The sequence below is a fragment of the Lithobates pipiens genome, unplaced genomic scaffold (genome assembly GCF_037356315.1).
Source record: "Lithobates pipiens isolate NorthernLeopardFrog02 unplaced genomic scaffold, aLitPip1_a1.2 Scaffold_30, whole genome shotgun sequence".
Lineage (NCBI taxonomy): Eukaryota > Metazoa > Chordata > Amphibia > Anura > Ranidae > Lithobates > Lithobates pipiens.
The window spans coordinates 163,588,931-163,609,196 of NW_027507791.1; the positions used below are offsets into that span (position 1 = coordinate 163,588,931).

The 20,266-nt window shown below is 48.5% G+C and overlaps 13 pseudogenes; all 13 read left to right on the forward strand.

Moving 5' to 3' along the window:
- Window positions 1-1,999: 1,999 nt before the first annotated feature.
- LOC143946067 (5S ribosomal RNA) lies at window positions 2,000-2,118 on the forward strand (annotated as a pseudogene).
- Window positions 2,119-2,447: 329 nt separating this feature from the next.
- On the forward strand, window positions 2,448-2,566 carry LOC143946882 (5S ribosomal RNA; annotated as a pseudogene).
- Window positions 2,567-7,753: 5,187 nt separating this feature from the next.
- Window positions 7,754-7,872, forward strand: LOC143946068 (5S ribosomal RNA; annotated as a pseudogene).
- Window positions 7,873-8,194: 322 nt separating this feature from the next.
- LOC143948734 (5S ribosomal RNA) lies at window positions 8,195-8,313 on the forward strand (annotated as a pseudogene).
- Window positions 8,314-8,414: 101 nt separating this feature from the next.
- LOC143946411 (5S ribosomal RNA) lies at window positions 8,415-8,533 on the forward strand (annotated as a pseudogene).
- A 1,229-nt stretch (window positions 8,534-9,762) lies between these two features.
- LOC143947496 (5S ribosomal RNA) lies at window positions 9,763-9,881 on the forward strand (annotated as a pseudogene).
- A 321-nt stretch (window positions 9,882-10,202) lies between these two features.
- On the forward strand, window positions 10,203-10,321 carry LOC143949567 (5S ribosomal RNA; annotated as a pseudogene).
- A 101-nt stretch (window positions 10,322-10,422) lies between these two features.
- Window positions 10,423-10,541, forward strand: LOC143947375 (5S ribosomal RNA; annotated as a pseudogene).
- Window positions 10,542-10,640: 99 nt separating this feature from the next.
- LOC143949743 (5S ribosomal RNA) lies at window positions 10,641-10,759 on the forward strand (annotated as a pseudogene).
- Window positions 10,760-11,795: 1,036 nt separating this feature from the next.
- Window positions 11,796-11,914, forward strand: LOC143946069 (5S ribosomal RNA; annotated as a pseudogene).
- A 98-nt stretch (window positions 11,915-12,012) lies between these two features.
- LOC143948735 (5S ribosomal RNA) lies at window positions 12,013-12,131 on the forward strand (annotated as a pseudogene).
- Window positions 12,132-12,238: 107 nt separating this feature from the next.
- On the forward strand, window positions 12,239-12,357 carry LOC143946592 (5S ribosomal RNA; annotated as a pseudogene).
- A 2,772-nt stretch (window positions 12,358-15,129) lies between these two features.
- On the forward strand, window positions 15,130-15,248 carry LOC143948430 (5S ribosomal RNA; annotated as a pseudogene).
- The last annotated feature ends 5,018 nt before the right edge of the window (window positions 15,249-20,266 follow it).

A 20,266-nucleotide genomic window follows, 5' to 3' on the forward strand; every position in this document is an offset into this window, starting at 1 on the left:
GTGCTGAGCCAACCAAGTGGATCTCCACCCTTTACTCCACCATCCGTCTACCAGGCACCTGGGCATTGGCCTATGCTGCTAAAGCCAGATGGGAGGTGGATGTTGGAATAATTGAGGATGAGGAGTGGGATGAAGTCTTGGGGGATGTGAAGAGAGTCTCCCCCAGGCTGTCGGACCGCCTCACACAGCTGTACATTATCCATAGGACATACCTGACCCCCCAGAAGATAGCACGGTTCAAACCCTCATATAATCCAGGATGCCGCCTATGCGACCATGCTCCAGGCTCTTTCTATCACCTCATATGGTCCTGTCTGGTTATCCAAACATACTGGATGCAGGTAATTCGCTTTCTCCATGACCAGATGGGCTCTCCTGCTAGCCTTGACCCAAAGCTGTGCCTGCTTGGTCTATTGCCAGAATTAGACGCTGACAAATCCCTTCGCACCTTTTTTCATGAAACGCTGTTCCTGGCGAGAAAAGTGATTGCTCGTGGCTGGATGCAGGCCCTCCCCCCCACGATCCAATGCTGGAAGAAAGAGGTTAACGATACCCTCCCGTATAAGAAACTGATCTATACGCATAGAGGATGTCCACTTAAATACGAGCGGGTCTGGGGTAGATGGTTGGGGGATGGGGAGACGTGTACTTGAAATGTTGATATATTGATCCCTTGCCTCCCTCCCCCCTCTGCTTTCCCCTTTCTGTGCTTCCTCCACCTCATGGGCCTACTTGCACTATGTCCCCTTCCCCCTTCCTTTTTTTTTTTTTTTCTCTGTCTGCTCCCCCTCCCCTGGTCAACACAAATTAGCTCTATGCTGACTATACCTAAGATGGGTGTCTGAACTCTATACAGCACAGCTAACCCAAAGCACTCATGTATGCAACGCTGTTTTGGCCAGAACGGCCCTTGTTACTAGATGTACCGTATGTATGCCTACTATGTATGTCATCTTCTCTCTTTCCTTCTTTTATCAATAAAGTTTGTTTTTCAATTAAAAAAAAAGCATGCCAGTTTCCCAAATCAGATTTCAGTCTATTCAGGAGAGGGACAAAATTAAGCGGGTACAATTGCGCCAAATCCGCAGCGATGTCAACGCCCAGGTAACGTATAGATTTTTCAGCTCAGTAGAATGGAAAAGCGGAGCGTAGCCTCTTGGCCTCACCATCCGGGACCGATATATTCAATACAGCCGACTTGGCGCAATTGATTTTATAGTTTGATAGGCTGCCGTATCGCCGGAGAGACGCAAGTATATTGGGAAGCAAAATGTGTGGATTGGAGACGGAAAAAATTAGATCGTCAGCGTACGCCGCAATTTTGTGGTGTGCCGAGGGTTTGGATATGCCAGTAATATTCGGGTCATTCCGAACGTGACACATAAGTGGTTCCAGTGTCAGAATAAAAATGAGGGGAGACAGAGGGCACCCCTGCCTCGTCCCATTAGTGATGGGGAAAGAGTCCGAGCACCACTCGTTCACCCGTACCGCTGCCGACGGCGTGGAGTAAAGCGACATTACCCAGCTCATCATGTTGGGGCCAAGACCTATATGTTCCAGGGTGGCCTGCATAAAGTGCCAGGCCACCCTGTCAAAGGCCTTCTCCGCGTCCGTTGACAACATAAGCAAGGGCCTTCCCTGTACATGCACCGCGTGGATTAAATTGAGGACTCGGGCCGTATTGTCTCTAGCTTACGACTTATTTTTTATTTTTTTTGCTTGTTTCCCAAGGTGACCCTCTTGGCGTTTGTCAAGGGGGTTGAAAGTGCCTGAAGAGATTGCCTACGGGCACATCACCCTGAAAGCACCCGATCTCGTTTGATGTTGGAGGCTAAGAAGAGTCTGGCCTTGTTAGTACCTGGATGGGAGACCGCCTGGGAATACCAGGTGTCGTAGACTTCTTTTTATGTTGTTGGCGTTGACCTGTTTTTTTTTTGCTTGTTTCCCAAAGTGACCATCTTGGTGTTTGTCAAGAGGGTTGAGAGTGCCTGAAGAGATTGCCTATGGCCACATCACTCTGAAAGCACCCAATCTCGTCTGATCTTGGAGGCTAAGAAGAGTCGGGCCTGGTTAGTACCTGGATGGGAGACCACCTGGGAATACCAGTTATTGTAGGCTTCTTTTTATGTTGTTGGCATTGATTCGTTTTTTTTTTTTTCGCTTGTTTCCCAAGGTGACCATCTTGGCATTTGTCAAGAGGGTTGAGAGTGCCCAAAGAGATCGCTTACAGCAGCATCACCCTGAAAGAGCCCTATCTCTTCTCTTCTCTTCTCTGAGGCTAAGAAGGGTTGGGCCTAGTTAGTACCTGGATTGGAGACCACCTGGGAGTACTAGGTGCTGTAGGCTTCTTTGTATGTTGTTGGCCTTGACCTGTTTTTTTTTTCACTTTTTTCTCAAGGTGACCATCTTGGCGTTTGTCAAGATGGTTGAGAGTGCCAGAAGAGATCACCTATGGCCCCATCACCCTGAAAGCGCCCAATCTCGTCTGATCTCGGAGGCTAAACAGTGTCGGGCCTGGTTAGTACCTGGATGGGAGACCGTCTGGGAATACCAGGTGCCATAGGCTTCTTTTTATTTTTCCAAATAACATATTTATTTATTTTCAAAGAGTGCATTACACGTCATGCATTACTACATCAGAATAAAACAGCTAGAACAGAAAAGAGTAGGCCGCAGGGACCACCCACCTCTTGGCCCATCCCAGTAGGCCCCCCAGGGCCGGCAAATGCCAGCCCGGGGGGGCCCCCCGCGAACAACCGGGCCGACCCTGAGAAATAAAGAATGGCTTTACCCACCATAGGGTCCAGTGGAGTAGCCCCGCACCAAGTCATGGACCTCTTCTTACAGTATCAACCTCTCATGACAAACAGCATCCACAAAGTAGTGTGCTAAAAGAACAACAAAGCACGTACATGCACCAGCCATGATGGAAAAGGAAAGAGAGGCTGGCAAAAAGAAATAGGGGTACCAAGCAACAGAGAGAGAAGAAGAAGGAGAGCAGAGGTGAGAAGGATAGGAGATAAGAGGGATAAGGAGAAAGAAAGAGAGTTTAGCAAAGGATAAAAAGTAAAGAGAAAGGGGGGAGGAGAGTGTGGGGGAGGAGGGGTAGGGAAAGGCAGGGGGTATAGTCACCGTGCGTGGTCTCTGTGTCTTTTTCACAGCTGGATCTCCCGGGAGTTCCATGGACTCCAGACCACATTGTGGGCCTCGAGCCTGTCCTGTATCCTGGCGGTCATCCTCTCCATCAACTCCACGTCCTGAACTCTAGCATGGAGTGCTCCCAGAGCGGGGGGCAGCGCCTTTTTCCAGTGTAGGGCTATTAGGCATCTCGCCGCAGTCAGGATATGCCGTGACAATTTCTTGCGGGACTTCGTCAATGTAGGGAGAGGGATGCCCAACAAGAAGGTCTTAGGATCCAGGTCCACCCGCCGATCCAAGAGATCAGCCAAGAGGCGCCGGACCCCTTCCCAGAAGGGGACCACTAGGGGACACTGCCAGAAGATGTGGAACAGCGTGCCTTTGTGGGTCAAGCACCGCCAGCATCTGTCAGAGGTGGTAGGGTAAATGGCGTGAAGGACGTCCGGGGTCATGTACCAGAAAAATAAAATTTTGTACGTGTTCTCCCTATAGAGCGTGCATAGAGAGCTTTTCGAGGCCTGGGACCATATCGTCTGCCATTGCCCATCCGTGATCTCCTCCCCCAGCTGTTCCTCCCACTTGAGCATGTAGGCATGTTTACCTACCGGAGCTAGCGGGGGTGCATTAAGGATTTTATATATAGCCGACATCGATCCCCTTTGGGCCGTGCCCTCAAGGATTATGGTCTCAAAAGCGGAGGGAGGGGAGAAGTGCAAATCAGAGGATATGGTCTGGGCAAAGTGTCGTATCTGCAGATAGCTGTAGAAGCTCTGTCTCGGGAGGTCAAATTTGGACTGAAGATCCGCATAAGACAACATTCTCCGCGATCTGGGGTCCACTAAGGTCCCCAGGTGAAAGAGATTCCGGGAAGACCACGGGTGGGACATCGCATACGTCAGGCTGTCTGGCATCTTAGGATGGTACAGGAAGGACGTCAGGAGCGATTTGTCCGAAGCCAGGACATATATCTTAGAAAGCTTGCGCCATAGGCCCTGTAGGTAGGACATAGATCCTAGCAGTTGGGTCCGGGGGGTTAGTGCTGGGGCGCTCCATAGCATACTATTAGGGTGCACTGGAGCCAACCAGAGCTTCTCAATTTCCGTCCATCTGTTGTACGACCTCTGGGTGAACCAGGAGGTCACTGCCCGGAGCTGAGCCGCTTGGAAATACTTTACCAGGTCCAGAAACGCCAGTCCCCCGGCTGAGCGAGAGGCTGTCATCACCGAGCGGGGGATTCTATGACGTTTGTAGTTCCATGTAAAATCTAGCAGGTCCGCCTGTAATTTTCTCAGGTGGTGATATGGTACTGGGATAGGAAGGGTCTGGAAAAGGTAGAGGAGTTTCGGGAGAATCGTCATTTTCACCGAAGCTATCCTAGAAAAGAGGGAGATCTGGTGCTTCCGCCATTGGGAAAGTAATTGCCTAATGACGCCATATAGGGGCGGGAAGTTTGCCTGATACAGAGAGTCGAAGGTCGGGGTGATATGAATCCCCAAGTATTTCAGGGAATCAATTTTCCAGTGGTATGGGAAAGTGGCTCGGAGATGTTCGACCTCCGGGGACGGCATATTTACCGGGAGGGCTTCCGATTTGGAAGCATTAATTTTTTAGCCCGATAGGGCGCTGTAGCGGTCCAACTCCTTATGTAAGTTAGGCAGGGATATCCTGGGCTGGGTCAGGGTGAGGATGACATCATCCGCAAACAACGACACCTTAAATTCCCTGCCCCGAACCGGGACGCCCCTGATATTCGGGTTCCGCCGGATGGACGCCGCCAGGGGTTCCACGCAGATAGCAAATAATAAAGGCGACAGGGGACAGCCCTGGCGCGTGCCATTGGAGACCGAAAACGCCGAGGAGGTAGCGAAGGGGGTCTTAACCTGGGAGGACAGGTTGGAATAAAGGTGGCGTATTGCCCGCAGGAACGGTCCCTTCATCCCCATGTGCTGCAACGTGGCGAACAGGAAGGGCCACCCCAGTCTATCAAATGCCTTTTCCGCATCCAAACTCAGAAGCAAAGACGGGATGCCCCCCCTATTCGCCACGTCGACTAAATCTATGACCTTTCTGGTGTTGTCGCCGGCTTGGCGAAGAGGGACAAATCCCACCTGATCTTTATGGATGAGGGAGGGTAGGACCCTATTGAGCCGGAGGGAAAGGAGTTTCGTAAAGATCTTCAGATCTGCATTCAGGAGTGCAATGGGCCTATAATTGGCACAGAGAATGGGGTCCTTATCGGGCTTGGGTATCAGGGTGAGGAAGGAGCGTTGCATATCGGAAGGGACCAGGGTATGTAACAGAAACGCATTGAACAATCTGCCCAAGTAAGGGAGCAGAAGGGGCAGAAACGTTTTATAGTATTCGTAGGGTAAACCGTCCGGACCCGGGGATTTATGAGCCGGTAGTGACTTGACGGTCAGTTCTATTTCCTCCTCCGTAATGGGCATATTCAGGGAGGCCAGATCCAGGTCTCGAATGCGGGGGATCCCACTGTCTGTCAAATATTGGTGCATACGCTGGGAAAGCTCCGCCGACAGGGGAGCACTGGGTATGTCGTCGCTGTTGTACAGCTCCTCATAAAATTTCGCAAATGTGTCTGCTATCTCCTTAGGGTGAGAAACGACTGTGTTGTTTTTAGTTTTAATCTGATGTGGGGTAGAGAGGAGGATTTTATCTTTAAGTTTCCTCGCCAAGAGTGAGTGCGCCTTGTTGCCCCTGTCGTAATACGTCTGCCTAACCCGCAACATAGTCTTTTCTACCCGGCGGAGCGCCAGATCCTTAAGCACCATGCGAAGCTTAGTGATCTTCCGGAGGAGTCGCAGTGACGGAGAAGCCTGCATATCCCTTTCCAGCTGCCCCAGCTCTTTTTCCGTTCGCAATCTAGCGGCCTCTGCGTCCTTCTTTAAAGCAGAAGACAGAGCCATGCACTTTCCACGGATGACCGCCTTGTGGGCCTCCCACAAAGTGGGGAGAGCAATGTCCGGGGTCGCATTTTCAGCAAAGTAGAGTTTCAAGGTTGAGACCAGTTCCGCCTATGATGGGGAATGTTGCAGGAGAAAGGTGTTGAGTTTCCAATTGTAGGGTCTACTTACTGGAGCCGCTAGATCCAGTGTTAATAGGATCGGCGCGTGGTCCGACCATGAAATTGGTAGGATATGGGCCCGTCGGGCCACTCTCAGCGTGGAATTGTTGGTAAAAAAGTAGTCTATGCGGGAGTGCAGCTGGTGCGGGGCCGAGTAGAACGTGTACTGCCGGTCCGCCAGGTGAAGGGCCCGCCAGACGTCAAAAAGAGCGTGTCTGCGGGTCAGCTGGCGAAACAGTTTCGAATCCCTAAGTACTTTAGCGGAGGGGGGCCGGGTCGACGTCGCCAAACGGTCCGCAATAGCGGAGTGAGCCATGTTAAAGTCACCCCCCACCACTAAGTAACCATGATCTGTCTTGAACAAGCGGGACAGGAGTCTGGAGAGAAAGCTATGTTGACGGACATTTGGGGCGTACAGGGTACATAGGGTAATTGGCTGGGATCCCCACTTGCCCTTAAGTATCAAGAAGCCTCCCCCGGGATCCCCATAGTGATCAAGGTAGGTGAAAGGGGCTCCATGACGTATCAGGATGGCCACGCCGGCCTTCCTGTGAGGTCCCGAGGATAGGTAAGCTAAAGGAAAGTATCGAGAGGTGAAAGCGAAGGACCCCCCCTTATCAAAGTGCGTCTCCTGGACAAGGACGATATCCGCTCCCGACTGCCTGAATTCCCTAAGTGCCAGATGCCGTTTCCCGTTAGAATTCAGTCCATGGACATTTAGGGATAAAATCTTAGCCATCAGTCATGTCAGGGGGATGAGAACGTAAGCTGGGTCTTACCCATAATCCACCATGCAGGTCGACCGCCAGGAGCCAGGAGGTAGCTTGTTCCGGAGAAAGGGCTCTAAGAGGAGTTCCACGATGCCCACCAACCACGACACGGTGAGAGTACAGGGAGGGGAGAGGGAGAGGAAAAAGCAGAGAAGGGGAGAGAAAGAAGAGGTTAGTATCGCAAACATAGGTGCACACATTAAATAAACAACTATTGTACATTACAAAATTGAACCATAGGAGACCATGAACAGGCAGATCGCTCAGGTCTGATCGGATTCCCAGGGGGCCACCAGAACCCGAACCCGAGGGCCGGGCCTGGCGGCCGCATGGGAGTCCAGCCCCCCCCGTCAAGCGGCGTAGGTAAAGCCGGGGGCAAGGATTCTTTTTATATTGTTGGCTTTGACCTGTTTTTTTCGCTTGTTTCTCAAGGCGACCATCTTGGCGTTTGTCAAGAGGGTTGGGCGTGTCTTGGAGAGAGCGCTTACGGCCACATCACCCTGAAAGCATTCGATCTCGTCTGATTTCAGAGGCTAAGCAGCGTCAGGCCTGGTTAGTACCTGGATGGGAGACTGTCTGGGAAGACCAGGTGCCATAGAAGGATATGGCCTGGTTAGTGTCTTGATTGGGAGATCGCCTGGGAATACCGGATGCCGTAGGTTTCTTTATATGTTGTTGGCTTTGACCTGTTTTTTTTTTTGCTTGTTTCCCAAAGTGACCATCTTGGTGTTTGTCAAGAGGGTTGAGAGTGCCTGAAGAGATTGCCTATGGCCACATCACTCTGAAAGCACCCAATCTCGTCTGATCTTGGAGGCTAAGAAGAGTCGGGCCTGGTTAGTACCTGGATGGGAGACCACCTGGGAATACCAGTTATTGTAGGCTTCTTTTTATGTTGTTGGCATTGATTCGTTTTTTTTTTTTTCGCTTGTTTCCCAAGGTGAAAATCTTGGCATTTGTCAAGAGGGTTGAGAGTGCCCAAAGAGATCGCTTACAGCAGCATCACCCTGAAAGAGCCCTATCTCTTCCCTTCTCTGAGGCTAAGAAGGGTTGGGCCTAGTTAGTACCTGGATGGGAGATGGCGTTGGAATACCAGGTGCCGTATTCTCCTTTTTATGTTGTTGACATTGACCTGTTTTTTTTCGCTTGTATCTCAAGGTGACTATCTTGGCATTTGTCAAGAGGGTTGAGAATGCCCAAAGAGATTGCCTATGGGCACATAACCCTGAAAGCGCCCGATCTCCTCTGATCTCAGAAGCTAAACAGGGTTGGGCCTTGCTAGTACCTGGATTGGAGACCACCTGGGAATACTAGGTGCTGTAGGCTTCTTTGTATGTTTTTGGCCTTGACCTGTTTTTTTTTTCACTTTTTTCTCAAGGTGACCATCTTGGCGTTTGTCAAGAGGGTTGAGAGTGCCAGAAGAGATCACCTATGGCCCCATCACCCTGAAAGCGCCCAATCTCGTCTGATCTCGGAGGCTAAACAGTGTCGGGCCTGGTTAGTACCTGGATGGGAGACCGCCTGGGAATACCAGGTGCCATAGGCTTCTTTTTATGTTGTTGGCTTTGACCTGTTTTTTTCGCTTGTTTCTCAAGGTGACCATCTTGGCGTTTGTCAAGAGGGTTGGGCGTGTCTTGAAGAGAGCGCTTACGGCCACATCACCTTGAAAGCACCCGATCTCATCTGATTTCAGAGGCTAAGCAGATGGGAGACTATCTGGGAAGACCAGGTGCCATAGAAGGATATGGCCTGGTTAGTGTCTTGATTGGGAGATCGCCTGGGAATACCGGATGCCGTAGGTTTCTTTTTATGTTGTTGGCGTTGACCTGTTTTTTTTTAGCTTGTTTCCCAAGGTGACCATTTTGCCATTTGTCAAGAGGGTTGAGAGTGCCTAAAGAGATCGCTTACAGCCGCATCACCCTGAAAGCACCCTATCTCTTCTGATCTCTGAGGCTAAGAAGGGTTGGGCCTAGTTAGTACTTGTATGGGAGACGGCCTTGGAATACCAGGTGCCGTATTCTTCTTTTTATGTTGTTGGCGTTGACTTGTTTTTTTTCGCTTGTTTCAAAGGGTGACTATCTTGGCATTTTTCAAGAGGGATGAGAGTGCCCAAAGAGATTGCCTAAGGGCACATCACCCTTAAAGTGCCCAATCTCCTCTGATCTCAGAGGCTAGAAAGGGCCGCACCTTGTTAATACCTGGATGGGAGACCGCCTGGGAATACTAGGTGCTGTAGGCTTCTCTTAATGTTGTTAGCGTTGACTTGTTTTTTTGTTTGTTTCCCAAGGTAACCATCTTGGCATTTGTCAAGAGGGTTGAGCATGCCTGAAAAAATCTACTATGGCCGCATCACCCTGAAAGAGCCCAATCTCATTTGGTCTCAGAGGCTAAGCAGGGTTGGGACCTGGTTAGTACCTGTATGAGAGACTGCCTGGGATTTCTCGATGCCATAGGCTTTTTTGTTAAGTTCTTAGCATTGACTTATTTTTTTTGCTTGTTTCCCAAGGTGACCATCTTGGCGTTTGTCAAGAGGGTTGAAAGTGCCTGAAGAGATTGCCTACGGGCACATCACCCTGAAAGCACTCAATCTCGTTTGATGTTGTCGGCTAAGAAGAGTTGGGCCTTGTTAGTACCTGGATGGGAGACTGCCTGGGAATACCAGGTGTCGCAGACTTCTTTATATGTTGCTGGCGTTGACCTGCTTTTTTTTCCGCTTGTTTCCCAAAGTGACCATCTTGGTGTTTGTCAAGAGGGTTGAGAGTGCCTGAAGAGATTGCCTATGGCCACATCACTCTGAAAGCACCCAATCTCGTCTGATCTTGGAGGCTAAGACGAGTCGGGCCTGGTTAGTACCTGGATGGGAGACCACCTGGGAATACCAGTTATTGTAGGCTTCTTTTTATGTTGTTGGCGTTGATTCGTTTTTTTTCTTCCGCTTGTTTCCCAAGGTGACCATCTTGGCATTTGTCAAGAGGGTTGAGAGTGCCCAAAGAGATCGCTTACAGCAGCATCACCCTGAAAGAGCCCTATCTCTTCTCTTCTCTGAGGCTAAGAAGGGTTGGGCCTAGTTAGTACCTGGATGGGAGATGGCGTTGGAATACCAGGTGCCGTATTCTTCTTTTTATGTTGTTGACATTGACCTGTTTTTTTTCGCTTGTATCTCAAGGTGACTATCTTGGCATTTGTCAAGAGGGTTGAGAATGCCCAAAGAGATTGCCTATGGGCACATAACCCTGAAAGCGCCCGATCTCCTCTGATCTCAGAAGCTAAACAGGGTTGGGCCTTGCTAGTACCTGAATTGGAGACCACCTGGGAATAATAGGTGCTGTAGGCTTCTTTGTATGTTGTTGGCCTTGACCTGTTTTTTTTTTCACTTTTTTCTCAAGGTGACCATCTTGGCGTTTGTCAAGAGGGTTGAGAGTGCCGGAAGAGATCACCTATGGCCCCATCACCCTGAAATCGCCCAATCTCGTCTGATCTCGGAGGCTAAACAGTGTCGGGCCTGGTTAGTACCTGGATGGGAGACCGCCTGGGAATACCAGGTGCCATAGGCTTCTTTTTATGTTGTTGGCTTTGACCTGTTTTTTTCGCTTGTTTCTCAAGGCGACCATCTTGGCGTTTGTCAAGAGGGTTGGGCGTGTCTTGAAGAGAGCGCTTACGGCCACATCACCCTGAAAGCACCCGATCTCGTCTGATTTCAGAGGCTAAGCAGCGTCAGGCCTGGTTAGTACCTGGATGGGAGACTGTCTGGGAAGACCAGGTGCCATAGAAGGATATGGCCTGGTTAGTGTCTTGATTGGGAGATCGCCTGGGAATACCGGATGCCGTAGGTTTCTTTTTATGTTGTTGGCTTTGACCTGTTTTTTTTTAGCTTGTTTCCCAAGGTGACCATTTTGGCATTTGTCAAGAGGGTTGAGAGTGCCTAAAGAGATCGCTTACAGCCGCATCACCCTGAAAGCACCCTATCTCTTCTGATCTCTGAGGCTAAGAAGGGTTGGGCCTAGTTAGTACTTGTATGGGAGACGGCCTTGGAATACCAGGTGCCGTATTCTTCTTTTTATGTTGTTGGTGTTGACTTGTTTTTTTTCGCTTGTTTCAAAGGGTGACTATCTTGGCATTTTTCAAGAGGGATGAGAGTGCCCAAAGAGATTGCCTATGGGCACATCACCCTTAAAGTGCCCAATCTCCTCTGATCTCAGAGGCTAGAAAGGGTCGCACCTTGTTAATACCTGGATGGGAGACCGCCTGGGAATACTAGGTGCTGTAGGCTTCTCTTAATGTTGTTAGCGTTGACTTGTTTTTTTTGTTTGTTTCCCAAGGTAACCATCTTGGCATTTGTCAAGAGGGTTGAGCGTGCCTGAAAAAATCTACTATGGCCGCATCACCCTGAAAGAGCCCAATCTCATTTGGTCTCAGAGGCTAAGCAGGGTTGGGACCTGGTTAGTACCTGTATGAGAGACTGCCTGGGATTTCTCGATGCCATAGGCTTTTTTGTTAAGTTCTTAGCATTGACTTATTTTTTTTGCTTGTTTCCCAAGGTGACCATCTTGGCGTTTGTCAAGAGGGTTGAAAGTGCCTGAAGAGATTGCGTACGGGCATATCACCCTGAAAGCACTCAATCTCGTTTGATGTTGTCGGCTAAGAAGAGTCGGGCCTTGTTAGTACCTGGATGGGAGACTGCCTGGGAATACCAGGTGTCATAGACTTCTTTATATGTTGTTGGCGTTGACCTGCTTTTTTTTTCCGCTTGTTTCCCAAAGTGACCATCTTGGTGTTTGTCAAGAGGGTTGAGAGTGCCTGAAGAGATTGCCTATGGCCACATCACTCTGAAAGCACCCAATCTCGTCTGATCTTGGAGGCTAAGAAGAGTCGGGCCTGGTTAGTACCTGGATGGGAGACCACCTGGGAATACCAGTTATTGTAGGCTTCTTTTATGTTGTTGACATTGACCTGTTTTTTTTCGCTTGTATCTCAAGGTGACTATCTTGGCATTTGTCAAGAGGGTTGAGAATGCCCAAAGAGATTGCCTATGGGCACATAACCCTGAAAGCGCCCGATCTCCTCTGATCTCAGAAGCTAAACAGGGTTGGGCCTTGCTAGTACCTGGATTGGAGACCACCTGGGAATACTAGGTGCTGTAGGCTTCTTTTTATTTTCTTTTTATTTTCATTGACCTGTTTTTTTTTTCACTTGTTTCCCAAGGTGACCATCTTGGCGTTTGTCAAGAGGGTTGAGAGTGCCCGAAGAGATCACCTACGGCCCCATCACCCTGAAAGCACCCAATCTCGTCTGATCTCGGAGGCTAAACAGTGTCGGGCCTGGTTAGTACCTGGATGGGAGACCGCCTGGGAATACCAGGTGCCATAGGCTTCTTTTTTTTTTTTTTTTTTTTTAGTAGTGTGCAACATACAATGCAAAGGCAACTTCACAGAATGTGTGATACAAATAGTTACAAACAAACGATCATATTGCATGGATATCAGAGCCAATGGTAAGAAGTCTGAGGAGAATAGCAAGTGTACAGCTTTGTGGTCATATCAAGATGAGATTAAAGCTCACATTAGCCTGTCTGTATCAACTAGCCGGTCCTCTGTATACACTAGTCCATCTGTATACACTAGTACAGATAGGCTAGATTATACAGAAGAATGTCCTGGGTATGCAGAGATGGAGGCTAGGGTATACAGAGAGAGAGGCTAGAGTATGCATACTTGCTAGTGTATACAGACGGACTAGTGTATACAGAAGACCGGCTAGTTTATATAGAGAGGCTAATGTGTGCAAAAGACAGGCTAGTGTATACAAATAGGCTAGATTATAGAGAAGAACATCTTGGGTATGCAGAGATGGAGGCTAGGGTATACAGAGAGAGAGGCTGGGTTACACAGAGAGGCTGGTGTATGCAGACTTGCTCGTGTATACAGACGGACTAGTATATACAGAGAGGCTTGAGTATACAGAGAGCTAATGTATAAAGAGTAGCTAGTGTATACAAAAGACATCCAAGGGTATACAGAGAGACTCGTGTATGCAGAAGACCGGCTAGTTTATACAGAGAGGCTAAAGTGTACAAAACACAGGCTAGTGTATATAGATAGGCTAGATTATACAGAAGAACGTCCTATGTATGCAGAGAGGGAGGCTAGGGTATACAGAGAGAGACTGTGTTACACAGACTTGCTAGTGTATACAGACGGACTAGTGTATACAGAGGACCGGCTAGTTTATACAGAGAGGCTAATGTGTACAAAAGACAGGCTAGTCACAAAACACTCTCTTCCTGCATCGGCGATGGGCAGGCACAGGACGTGAGGACGCTGCGTGCGCCTGAGAGGAGGGGCCAACCTGCGCTAACAAGCGGCGTGCGAGAGGCTGGGGATGGAGGACGTGACCTGGCCAAGGGAAGCGAGCGGCTCCGACCAGAGCGGACGTGAGCCCCTCCCCGCTACAGCACGCCGCTAAACGGAGCCGCATCCCCGTGTCTCCCCCGACAACAGAGTGAACGAGTAGAGCGCCACCAGCCAGCTGATCCTTAACCCTCCTCCTATACCCTCCCTCTGCAGTGGTAAAGAGACCGGACAGGAACCCCTGTGAGCCCACACGAGCCTACACAAGATCTGAGAGCAACTAGGCGCCTGAGAGGACAAAAAAGGACGGTATAGTTATCTAATAGAGTGATAGAATCCATTTGTCTGACGGTCCTACAGCTGGGCATGGGGATATGTTGGTTCCTGCAAGTGTAATGCTCTGATAATAGGCTATTGTCATCTGAGATTAGTTTTATATCAGTTTCATACTGCCAGTGATGTGACACGGGCTTAATAACTTCCAGGCTCTAGAGGCATGAAGTGGTGAAATTCTCTCTCTGTTAACGATTGCCATCCACAGATTTGCTTTCTATTTACAAAGCACAGTGTAATCTAGTGCGATATATCCTGCAACAACCCTGCATTAACCCTGTATAAGTACCAACTGCAAATAAGATAAGCTATTTGGGCTCAGCTGTTATACTTTTACATATATATGTATATGAGATTTTTCTACATCGAACGAGGAGCCTAGAAAAAAACACGGACAGGCTACATCGGATATTACCCTGGCTGGTCCTAACAAAAACGAACAGGGATTCCTCTTCTTCTTTTCCTTGTTTTCTGTTTTCTCGGTTTTGAAAATATGATATATATAACCCGTAATATGAAAAGTTAATATCGATTGTAACATACAAAGGGCTAACTTAACTCGGTGGGGCAGTTGGGAGTGCCTCCATTCGTAAAGAGATGGGAAAGGGAATTAGGTACACAAAAAGACAATGTAACGTTAGGCAAAATATTTAAACTGGTCCATAGCGCAGCCGTAGATTCTAAAACCGCAGAGATGAGTTACAAATGCCTGTCGAGATGGTACTATACCCCAGATAGAAATAGCAAATTTCAACCGGATACATCAGGGGAATGTTGACGTGGATGTGGGGAAACAGGTACTATGGCTCACCTATGGTGGGGGTGCCCGAAGATTAAGATCTATTGGAACCAGATCCTATCACATATTAAAGTCATAGCCAGATCTGTGGTGATCGCGGACCCCTGGGTAGTTCTGTTCCATGGTATAGGGAGTAGAGTAAAACAGTACAAGGAGTCCTTAACCCCACATCTATTAAATGCAGGGAAAAAACTAATTCCAAAAAAATGGCAGGAGCCGGAGGTGCCTTTAATATGGGAGTGGGTGGACGCCGTAGATGAGATATATAAGATGGAATGTCTAGGTGACAGTTTGGAGGGGAGGAGCAATAAACACACGCTCGAGAAATGGATAAGCTGGCAAGAATTTAAAAGGAGATGGAGTATCTCAGAAGGATTAAGGGCATAGACTTAAATGGGTACAAACACGGTTAATTGATAAGTTTAAAAGATGGTTTACTAGGTGGGGGGGGAGGGTGGGGTCCTAAAGGCGGGAGGTGGGGGGGGACATTTGGGTTAGGGGGGTATGGGCTGAGGGAGGTGGGACTATGTTACGTTATCAGAACAGATGAGATATGAAAAAAAAAAAAGTTAAGTTCTTGGCATTAACTTATTTTTTTTTGCATGTTTCCCAAGGTGACCATCTTGGCGTTTGTCAAGAGGGTTGAGAGTGCCTGAAGAGATTGCCTATGGCCACATCACTCTGAAAGCACCCAATCTCGTCTGATCTTGGAGGCTAAGAAGAGTCAGGCCTGCTTAGTACCTGGATGGGAGACCACCTGGGAATACCAGTTATTGTAGGCTTCTTTTTATGTTGTTGGCGTTGATTTTTTATTTTTTTTTCGCATGTTTCCCAAGGTGACCATCTTGGTATTTGTCAAGAGGGTTGAGAGTGCCCAAAGAGTTCGCTTACAGCAGCATCACTCTGAAAGAGCCCTATCTCTTCTCATCTCTGAGGCTAAGAAGGGTTGGGCCTAGTTAGTCCCTGGATGGGAGATGGCTTTGGAATACCAGGTGCCGTAATCTTCTTTTTATGTTGTTGACATTGACCTGTTTTTTTTTTCACTTGTTTCCCAAGGTGACTATCTTAGCATTTGTCAAGAGGTTTGAGAGTGCCCAAAGAGATTGCCTATGGGCACATAAGCCTGAAAGCGCCCGATCTCCTCTGATCTCAGAGGCTAAACAGGGTCGGGCCTTGCTAGTACCTGGATTGGAGACCACCTGGGAATACTAGGTGCTGTAGGCTTCTTTTTATGTTGTTGGCCTTGACCTGTTTTTTTTTTTTGTTTGTTTACCAAGGTGACCATCAAGCGCGGGCCGAGAATAGGGAGGAAGGTCTTATAGTATTGTGCGGTATATCCGTCAGGGCCCGGAGCCTTACCCACCTTCGGAGGTCCAAAGGCCGTCTGGACTTCTTCCAGTGTGATCGGGTCCTCCAAGTACTCCCGTGATTCTGATGAGAGGGTTGGTAGACCAGAACCGGTTACATATCTGTCTATATTGTCCTGTCTAGACCCTGAATCGGGCAGGTTGTAGAGATCAGAGTAACATTTTTCAAAGACTTCGGCTATTTGGGTTGGGGTAGAGGCCCTCTGGCCATTCTCATCTATCAACTGTGGTATGTAAGAGGCAGATTTCAACTCCTTTACCGACCTGGCTAAGATTTTTCCGCATTTGTCCCCTGACTCCTACGTCAGTTTATGACAAAACTGGAGTGCCGCTTTCGCTTTATAATGGAGTAGGTCAGCAATCTGGGTACGGAGTGTCCCCAATTCAATCTCTAAGGTCCGTGAGGGGGCATGTTTATGTTTCGCTTCCACAGAGGCAAGTTCACGAAACAGATTAGCAAGCTGTTCCTTCCATGATCGTTTGATGCGCGCCCCGTGCCTGATAAGTACCCTGCGGAGTACTGACTTGTGAGCCTCCCAAATTGTCCCCGGGTCGCAGTCCTGCGTTTCATTTTCTTGGAAATAAAGGTCCAATTCCCTGGTCACATCTGCTAAAACTTCCAGGATCTGGAGGAGGCTCTCATTAAGGTGCCAGAATAGAGACCTAGGTGAGGGGTTCCTAGAGAGGGTGTAGGTAAGGGCTACAGGAGCGTGGTCGGACCAAGTAATATGGCCGATGGAGGAAGAGCTCACCAATTGCAGTTGATCATGTGGAATGAAGAAGAAGTCTATCCTCAAGTATGATTTGTGAGGGGAAGAGCAAAAAGAGTAGTCCCTTTCCCCAGAGTGTTGCAGACGCCAGACATCAACTAATTGGTCATTCAGTAAACACTTAGTAATCCGCTTTCCAGAGGAGATGAGGAGCGAGGAGCAAGAGGCAGAAGTGTCAACCAATGGCGAAAGGGGACATTAAAGTCCCCACCTAATATCAACTGGCCCTCCTGAAAGTCACATAATCTGTGCAGGGTAGTTCTGAGGAACGTGTCTTGGTGATCATTGGGAGCGTACACACTGGCAAATGTGGCCCCTAAGAAAAAGATATCGGTCCCCAGGGTCCACCAGAGAATCCTGGAGAACCCAGGGGAGCCTGCTAGAGATCAGAATGGAGACTCCCTTGGTCTTAGAGGAGGGGTTAGTAGAGTGGTAGACCTTAGGGAAGGATCTCGACCATAGAAAGGGGAAGCTAGTATTTTTAAAATGTGTTTCTTGTATAAAGGCCACATCAGTACAGGAAGTTTTCAGTCCTCACAGGAGGATCTACCGTTTTTCAGGGGAGTTCAGTCCCTTAACGTTTAGAGAGGTGACCTTGACTGAGTCTGCCATCGCTCCTCGGGGAGGGGGACGTCAGAGAAAAGCAAAGAAAGTTGAACCAAGGTAGGTTTTGGGTAGGTAATGGATGGCGGGAACTAAGGGGGAGAAAGGAAGGGCAAATGGAAGGAAAGGTAAGGGGAAAAAGAGGCCGGGCACCTCAACCCCAGGGGGAGAGGGAAATTAAGGGTTGTCCGCACTCAACAGTACAGGAAGGGTATACTAAAACAGCACAATTATGCTATAGCGCTTAAGAGATGTACACTGGGTTTAAAGCGCTGTCCTACTTGGGTTGGTGGGTAGACAGGTCGGAAAGGGAGCCCCCGAATCCTAGTCCCCCCAGTCCCGGCAGTCGTAAATATCACGTCTGATACCGGTATGCAAATAAAAGACAATCAGTAACATCATAGAACCAAAAAACAATAGTATAATCAAAACAGAGGTAGAGCATATAACTGTCAGCACTGAGGGGTCTCCTCAGCTCGCCCTAAACATAGGCATGCATGAGGGAGCCCGTCACAACAGAAAAGGCATCACAGAATGGGATCCACCACCCCCCGTCCCATACCCCAAAAGTACATGCAGTCCCCAAACAAATGCATTTCTCCCTTTGGCAGATTGTCCTCTCATTACCCCCTCTCCCCCGTCCACGCCCCGGGGGGAAAAGGGGCAGGGAAGGGGGGAAAAGGGGGGTGGAAGGGGGAAAGGGGGAGGGAAAGGAGGGAAGGGAAGGGTGGGAAGGGGGGGAAGGGAGGGGGGAGACAGGGGAGAGGGGACAAACATGCGGAAATGTCAAGTCCTTTAGCGCACTCCCACCAGCAACCACCCGGACCCCATACATTTCAACTCCTCCCCTCCATGGTCACCGCATCAAGATGAAAGAGGAGCAGCCCTGGTCGGTGCATGGAAAATCCGGCAGCCAAGGGGCTGTGGCCACTATCCCTCCATCCAACGGGAGACTTCACCCGAGCAGCAGTCCTGGGGCCCGCCAATTAGTGTCTCTCCTGCGTCGCCATCGGGGGCTGTGTAGAGCATCCCGAGGGAGGCTGGGACCGCCCAAACAGTAAGGGGTAAATCCTCCAGGGGGGTCAAGAGTCACACTGGAGGGAAGCAGTGTCTCGTACCAATAGGCTCAATAAATAAGTCATCCAGGGTCCCCGAAAGCTGCAGAAGGCAATGTCGGCAAAGAGTAGGTGGGGGCCAGAGGGGGGGGACGAGGGGCGCAACCAGGGGGAGGGGACACATATGCGGGAATGTCAAGCCCTTCCAGTACAGCGCACTAGGTATCACTCAGACCCCCCAAAGTGCAACTCCCCCCTCTAAGGTCAAGACTCCAGAAGGGAAGATGAGCCGCCCTGGTCTGTACATGAAAGAACCTGCTGCCAAGGGGTTGGGGCCATCATCCCTTCCTCCAATGGGAGATGCCACCGGCATGACAGCCCCGTGTCCTGTAAAGTGGTGCCCCTCCGACAATGTCGTCGGGGTATATGTGGAGCATGCAGGGGGAGGCAGGGACCACCCAAACAGTGAGGGGTAAAGCCTCCAAGGGGGACCGGTGTCAGACAGGAGGATAGCGGTGTCTTGTACAAGTTGGTTAATTAGACAAGTCATCCAGTGTGTTCCTGTGAGCAGCGGAAGGAAAGGTCAGTAAGGATTATGAATGGGTGGGGGCCAGGGAGTGCATAAAACTGCCACCAGATGACCGGGCAGAGAGGGCAAGGGGATGAAAGTCAGATCTGGTAGGTGGGGGCGGGGGTGAGGAGTGTCCCTCATATTACTCACGTTGGCCATACCTTGAAGCTGAGCGCTCTGCATACCCAGGACGTTCTTCTGTATAATCTAGCCTATCTGTATACAGTAGCCTGTCTTTTGTACACATTAGTCGGTCCTCTGTATACACTAGTGTATACAGATAGGTTAGTTTATACAGAAGAACGTTCTGGGTATGCAGAGATGGAGGCTAGGGTATACAGAGAGAGAGGCTACAGTATGCATACTTGCTAGTGTATACAGACGGACTAGTGTATACAGAAGACCGGATAGTTTATACAGAGAGGCTAATGTGTACAAAAGACAGGCTAGTTTATACAGATAGGCTAGATTATACAGAAGAACGTCCTGGGTATGTAGAGATGGATAGATGGGGGGTACTATGAATAGATTTGGCGCTATACTTATATATGAAAATATATGTTGCCAAAAACTTAATAGTGTACTAAATTAAAAGTGTTATATCAACCTGGTGTGTAAGTGCCAATGTGCAATAAATAATTCTAGTATTGAAATAAAAATATAAATATATAAACTATAAGCGAAAAAGTTCAAAATGTGTGTGTATGGAATATTTGTCGCGTTGGTAAGTATTTGCCAGCGTGCTGGCTATAAAATATAAGATTAGCTTGGGTGCAATAGAAAACCTGAAATAGTGATCACTTCTTAAACTCTAGAACATATAAATACCTTAAACTTGTGAACTGCTTAATATATTAGTGATCAATTAGATAAAAATTATACAAATAAAATATGAACCACAAAAAAATAACCCAGTAATTGGATTTAGAGTGCACAGATGTGACAATAAGGTCTATGCATGCAGTAATAAAATGTACAATAAATATGTGATAGATATCAGTACATCAAGTGAAACATGCCAAATATTGGGACTGAAAAAATAAAAATAAAAATTGTTTTTCAAAAATAAAAATGAAAATAAAAATAAAAATAAAAATAAAATAAAAAATAAATAAAAATAAAAATAAAAATTAAATATTTGTCCCAGAAAATGTATACAAAGAAAAAGTCTAAAAATATAAAAGATAAAAAGTAAACAAGCAAGAAGTCTCTAGTGCAGTGCAATTAATGGGGGATTTCCCGTGGGTAAAGGAAGGGATGTGATGGATCCAAACTATTCTTCATGCATTGTGGACACTTCTAGGTTGTACTCTCACCAGAAAAATAACCCCGTCCGGGGTGGATCAGCCTCCACAGTATGAGCTACTGTGTCGCTCTCTGGCTTGCTTCAAATGGGCTGCTGAGGATCCCTCGTTATTTCCAGGTGGAGTGTGC